Source organism: Diceros bicornis, unplaced genomic scaffold (assembly GCF_020826845.1).
Source record: "Diceros bicornis minor isolate mBicDic1 unplaced genomic scaffold, mDicBic1.mat.cur scaffold_239_ctg1, whole genome shotgun sequence".
Classification (NCBI taxonomy): Eukaryota; Metazoa; Chordata; class Mammalia; order Perissodactyla; family Rhinocerotidae; genus Diceros; species Diceros bicornis.
Window position 1 is genome coordinate 335,736 of NW_026691119.1, and position 7,294 is coordinate 343,029.

The following is a 7,294-nucleotide window of genomic DNA, read 5'->3' on the forward strand; positions in this document are numbered from 1 at the left end:
ATGGCAGCAAAAGTCAAGAGACCCATGCTTCAGAGACAAAGGACTTAATGACACAACAGTAGCAGTGGCCAGAGTATCAGCGTTTGCACCAGTTCAATAAATCTCACTTCCTACAGGGTGATACACAGTGGGCCAGGTAACATGCAGAGAGATGTAAGATCTCAGAGCCTAAGGAACTCAAATCTTTGATAACGGGCAGGATGTCTGCTAACCTTTGCCCTGGGGGGGTGTTAATTTTATTATACTGGGCAGTAAGCAAGGCTGCACTTGGCTCCAGAGGAGGCCACTATTTCTATCTTCCAAGGCTGACAGCTCTACACACATCCTTGAAAAGACAGCCTGGTTTTACTGGCTTTCAAAGATAAGCTTGAACAAGACTTGATCATCATTCAGTTCTTCTGTTTCTTTTATTGAGATTGTGCAAATATGCTCTTTTCTCTGTAAAGTTCACTAACTTTATTCATACATAAGAGATGCTTTTGGTTTTATTTATTAAGTTGAAATTTTCTTATTAGAGAAAATGATGAAACTATTATGGGTTGGATGTGAAAGTATGTTTTTTCAGGAAAAATGTGAACGTAGATAGGTGCTCGCAGAACTTTGCCACAAGGAGCTGATGACAACTTAAATGATTTTAATTTGAATACTGTTTTGTACAACTTTCTTCCATCTTACATCATCCTCTCTGCTTTCTGTAATTCTCATATGGGAATGGGGCAGTTTCAGGGATTCACTGAACTCATATACAGTATTCAAATGGTTTTGTCTGTTGTGTTTTTTTAATTGAGATAAAGTTGACATACAACATTAAATTAGTTTCAGCGGTACGACATAATGATTCAATGTTTGTATATATGTTGAAATGATCACCACAATAAGTCCAGTTAACATCCGTCCCCATATAGAGTTACAAATTTTTTCTCTTGTGATGAGGACATGGCATATTTCAAGGTGCAGAAGAATCAACGATGATGTCATACTTTTCCATATACAGCTTGATGAATTTGGACATAAGCATACACCCTTGAGACTGTCACCACCATCAAGGCCACAAACATATCCATCATCTCCCAAAGCTTTCTCTCACCTCCTTTATTACTATTATTCTCTGGTAAGATCTCTTAATATCTACTCTATTAGCAAATGTAACGTATGCGATACAGTCTTGTTAGCTGTAGGTACTATGCCGTATCCTAGATTTCCAGAACTTATTTATCTTGATAACTGAAACTTTGTATCTTTGAACATCAGCTCCCCATTTCTCCATCTCCCCAGCCCCTGGCAACCACCATTCTAACCTCTGCTTGTGTGAGTTTGACTCTTTTGAATTCCACAAATAAGGGAATATTTGCCTTTCTCTGTCTGCCTTATTTCACTTAGCACAATGTCTTTTAGATGCATTCATGTTGTCAAAAATAGCAGCAATTCCTTCTTTTTTCAATGTTGAAGAATATGCCGTTTCTTTATCCCTTCATCCATCAGTGACGTTTAGGTTACTTCCATATCTTAGCTATTGTGAATTTGCTGCAATGAACATTAGAGGGCAGATATCTCTTTGAGACCCTGATTTCAATTCCTGTGGGTGTCTACCAGAAGTGGGATTGCTGGATCATAGGCTAGTTTTCATTTTTGGAGGAAATTCCACACTGTTTTCCATAATGGCTGTACTAGTTTACATTCCCACGAGGGTTCCTTTTCTCCACATCCTCACCAACATTTGTCATCTTTAGTTTTTTTGATAATCGCCATCATAACAGGTGTGAAATGATAGCTCATTGTGGTTTTGATTTGCATTCCCTGATTTGTGATGCTGAACAACTTTTCATACACCTGCTGGCCACCTGTATGTCTTCACTGGAAAAATTTTACTCTGGTCCCTTGCCCATTTTTTAAATTGATTTGTCTTTTTGTTTTTGAGCCAAACAAAAAAAGAGAACAAAATTTCCAGACATTATGGGTGCTTCCCAGTTGATGCAGATGGCTTTGTATTTACAGTGGTACAAAAAGATCATGTTTCGTGCTTTTTCTTCAGCTTGTCATAAGACCAGCAGTAGTTGCGGCATGGCAGATAATCGGGATCTTCTGGGTTTGGAGGTTTACAAAATAAATGAGTGGTAAGGAATTTTTTATTTTTCCAAGGAAATTATTGTGATCATAGTCCATGGAATCCAGGAATGTTAGGTGTAGGAGGAAATTAATGTGAGTATCGTTGATCTGGCATTACTACTGATCTTGAGGAACAGGTATCTGCTGTATGTATGTTTGAATAAAAATATTAGAGATCAGGAATTTGTGGTGGTTGAATATGTTTTGTGAATTATTTACTTTTGAACATAACCATTTGGATTATGTGAACATCTGGGATATGGGAGTAAGTTGCTAACAGGGGGTGGTTGATAACGTCACTATTGATTTAATCTCTATGAACACCAAGTGGTCAATGGATTAAGCAAATGAGTAGACAGAAAACACAGAAATGGTAAGATTTGAGATTTACTAAAGGACTGGTGGCCGACTGTCCTGAGAGGGAGTGCCAGGACTTGTGCGGTTGAGAGTGACAAAGAAAAGAAGAGAATAGACTAACACTCAAACAAGGAGGGCGTGTTAACAGGATGGAGGGGGGAAATGATCTGGAGGAGCCTTGAGTTTTGACCTTGAGCTTTCTGTTCTTGATGCAAATCTGCCTGATGACATCCCAGGACACAGGTCAGATATATCCCGAGAGCGTAGAGGGAGGGTGAAAGTACAAAACAGCCAGGATAATTGTCCTAAAAATGCAGGCCTCTTTTATCATTTGACTCAGTTTCATGATTTGTTTTTATAGGGTAAGAGGAAAAGAAGGATGATAAGTCACGTCTTCACAGAAGGAGCAGAGTAACTGTGGGAACCAGTCCAAACGAAAGCCAGGTTTAAGCATTTCCATTCTTTTGAGGTTGTCCAGTGACATATTCAAGAGGCCAGTTACTAGAATCCCAACCCATCCTGTCAATGACTGGTCTCTGAGAGGACAACTTGGACCAGCTCCACCAGATCTGCTGGCCCGAGAGACCGCAAGGACTCCAGGCCTGCAGCAGTGCAGGACGACTCGTAAGTCCTTTCAATCTTGCCAAAAAGTTTGTAAAAACTTGCACCTAGTCACACAGGTGAATCCCTGCCAGGTGTGCTCACAGGTGGTCTGCATTCCAGGTCCCATGCCCACTCCTGCTGGTCTTCAGATTTGGCAGAGATGATTCCAGGAACTGATCTGTGCATTCCACAGCTCCACTGTGGAGGTATCAGGAAGGAGGAAAGGGCAGTGAAGAGCACAGGAGCGAGACTGGTGATAGCACTGATGGCGGACAGACTTGCTAGCAAGACAGAGAAAGTGAGGGTCTAAGAAGGCCATCCTGACAGCAGATGAAATGGAGCAGGCACCTCAATGAGTTCTCTTGGCAGCGTCCCTAATGTTTCCTTGCTTTGAGCGTTTGAAACTTTAAAATATATTGATACTTTTCTTTTATTAAACTCTGCTTCGAGACATAGAAAATATAGACAACAGTTTCTTTCTGAGGTGAGAGGTTGAGTTTCAGGTGAGGAGAGAATGATCTTCCTTTTTCATGCTGTTCTCTCATTTTCCTTTACTATGTATATTATTCATTTGTACTTTAAAGTCAGCATCGAGTTATCAATGTCAAGGGATGATTCAGTTTTTCCCCTCACAGTCACAATAAAACCTACTAAAAATGGATTATTCTTTTTTATAATATTCCAATAGATTCTAAAATATTATTTCAAACGCACTTTTGTGTCTATGTTCTCAAATTAGGTATTTACTTCTAGGTCTCCATTTTTCTGTTCTCTGTTGCATGCTAATTCAGACTGCATCTAAGGAAATACCAGATTTCCCCCAGTTTTTTAGATCCATATGTGTTGGAAATTTGATTCATGGAGATGAACACGGCAGTTGGGGGATCGTGCTATTATCAAAAGAGATCTTTTCAGTATCAGTAATGCTGAAAGAACCCACTGCTTGTTGGGATTTAATTGTCTATTTGAGGGATCAAGCTTTCACTGTTGGCACTTCTCTTTCTCTTTGGAGGGAAAGTACAGCCTTCCCAGTCTTTCCGTTACCAAATCACTTTCCTGGGTGGCTGTGCCGTGGCAGGAAGGGCTTGGGATGCCGGGAACCAGGATTCATTTTCAGCTTCTGGTTGTCCTGAGAAGGCTTCCCTGGCAGAGTGCAGCCTGTGTGTCTGGGTGACACTTGCAGCCATCAGAAAGGAGGGGATAACTCACAAGTGCCAAGCGATTCATCTGGTCCTTGTCTTACAGGGTGTTCCCAAGGGATGAGGTTCAAAATGCCACTTGGTAACCATGTGAAAGCTCCTAGTCATGGGGTGGGTTCTCGGGGCGAGATCAGATCAGTGTCTGTTCACCACCAGATGGGAAGCATTTCAGTATTTTAATTGGTAAGGCTGTGTTCATGCACGTCCATGGACCATGGACGTGGTCATTCCCTGCTGTAGCCCCCCACACCCCTGTCGTGCCTCATCTTTGAAAGCTCCAAACAGTGTTCACACCCCAGCAGGTGGTGGTAATGTAACCACAGCCCAGGACTGGGGACAAAAACCCAAAAACCCAGAGGCAACACTGTTTATGGGCTTGGGCCCAATTGCCCCATTTGGACGAGTTGGTAACACCAACACTTAGTGTGTAAACTGGAGGATTGTCCAAGACCATGGACCTCAGAATTACACGGGCTCAGAAGTCACCTTGCATAGCAAGGGACAGTGTGAGGTCACTCACTGGCCGGGATTATGGTCCCTTATACTGACAAAGTAGAGCTTACCCGAGATCCATCAAGCCAAGAGAGGGAGGAGGCTTGGGGCCTTCTGGGGAATTTCTGCCCTAAAGGGAATTGCATAAGGAAGGCAGGGGTGCTGAAAATCCTAGTTCACAGGGAGCAGCCATGTTTATGGAACGAGGCCCAGCAGTAGCCTTAAAAGCTGCGTCACAAATCATTCCTCCTGGATACAGAACAAGCAGGAAAAGGAATTCAGAGTCTTGGACAAGGATCACAGCAGGATTCAAATCCAGGTCAGGGGTGAAAAGGGAGCCCCTAGAGGGGCCTCAGGAGCGAGGTCCTGCCTGCCTTTAGTCCATTTGCAAATGAGCTTCCTTGAGCCTTGTCCTCTCCACGTGCACGTTTTGATCTTTTTACATTGTTTTCCCCACTTAGAGCTGATGCAATTCCAGAGATTGAACTAGAAAACTACAAGTTCCTAAAATTTAGTCAAAAGAAATCTCAAAAAGAGAAGCAGAAAACGTTGCCTGTTCCTCCAGAATGTAGAAAGGCAGCTCCTGCCTGTGACACGACATTGTCCTAGGTAGTGCTGTTTTAAAGACACCCACATTTCAGTGGTTGTTGCTCTGCCTGTGAAAGTACCTTCAACCTTAAAATCCCAAGAGAACGGGCGGGGACCATGTCTGCTCCTGGAGGAGCTGAATGATACTGAAATGAACTGGTCTTCGGAATTATGGGGACTTGGGATTGTCCCCACTAACCAGGGAAGGGGCTGGCCCTTCTCCCTTTGTCCACATACAATAAGCTGAAGACCCAGAAGAGTTCGTGATTCGAGGAGAAATGTGAGATTCAGTGTCTCACTTACATGCCTACAGAAAGCGACAGAACCACACCACAACTCCCAGGCTCTAAAGGGAACAGGACTTTAATATAATATTCAAATATGGCGTTTATAATTTACAACAAATAACTACTGTCCCTCCCCAATGTGTGAATAGGTGCTGGGGTAGAGACATCAGGGAGCTGGGGTGGGGTGGTCCCCTCTCTCTTGGGTTTCAGGGGACCTCAGAGATCAGCTTACAATGCTCCCCTTCCCGTCAGGTAGGAGGAGCTGGCCCAGTGCAGGGAAAGCCTCCCAGCTGTGTCCCCGCTGCTGAGAATGGGGCTGTGATCAGCCACTGGTACAGGGCTCGGTGTTGGGGCCTGGGGACTGAGTAGAAGAGTCGGGTTATCCTGGGGGGCCTCCCTCAGTATCATGGCCCCCACCCTGTCCCCACTGCACTGAGTGCTCCAGACTCTGTGCTCAGTGCTGTCACCCACCAGTACCCCATTTGTCCCTGCCATGCAAGAGATTATTTAGTATCACCTATTTCACAGAGGAGGAAACGGAGTCTCAGGAAGCTGAAGAGAGTCACCCCAGTCACAGTACTGCTCAGTAGTGGAGCTGGGATCCCAGTGTCAGCTGTCCGACTCCCCAAAGGCACGTTTAGCCCGAAGCTTTACTGAACCGCTAGGAGTCAGTCACCATGGCCCAGACACTCACTCACCCCTGACCTTAATGATGGCGGGTTTTTCTTATCCTTGAGTATTCTGCTCACCAACTAGGTCTGGGGGTCCAGCTGGCAGGACAGGCTGTAGCTCCAGGACAGAGAGACACCTGTGAGCCTACCAGGAGACACACCTCAGGTGTTCCCCCACTGCCTGCCCAGCAGAAGGAGTCTAGGTGTCCCAGAGGTCGCCATGCAATAAGGCCTGGGGCTGAGTGGGGGGCCACGGAGACAGGCTCTCTGGACTGGCCAACAGGGAGCGTCCACCCCTGCCCTCACCCAACTCCTGCCCGGCCTCACCTATCGTTCTCGTTGAGCAGCTCCATGTCCTAGAATCAGGACCCAAATCGCTCCTCGGGCTCTAGGTTGTAATTCTTTGCGGCCACCTGGAGCAGAAGGATCTCCCTCATGACTGGGTATTCCTGAGACCAGAGGGAAGGAGAGGATGCAGATAGGGCTTGGGTGGGGGATGCTTCATGGACCTTGTGGGTGGTGAGGAGTGGGGCAGGGGACCATCCTGGGAACCCTCCTTCCCTCCAGTTCCATCCAGGCTCTACCTGTTCGCAGAATGGGAATAATCAGCCCCTCCTCCAGGAAGTTTTCCTTGATGCCATCCTCCCCTCAACCCACCCGCCAATTGGTTGGGTCTCCCACTTCTCTGTTATCAAACTCTTCCACTAAATGTAAGATACAGGGGGTGGAGCCAGGGACTGTTCTGCCCAGAGGGTCTCTGATTTCCTCCTCCTTCCCCTCCCCTGCAGGGAGTGCGGCAGCTGTTCACTTCAGTCCTCTTCTCAGGTTGATCTCATTCCCCTGGAAGGCAGAGAGCCAGAGTCCATCAGACAGAGCCCCCTAGCCTGACTAGACCCCTAGGCCCACCCCTTCTCATGTTGCACTACTGCCAGGTCCCCAGAGGGGGCCGGGCATGCACAGAAAACAGGACTTGGACCTAGGCCGGGATCTG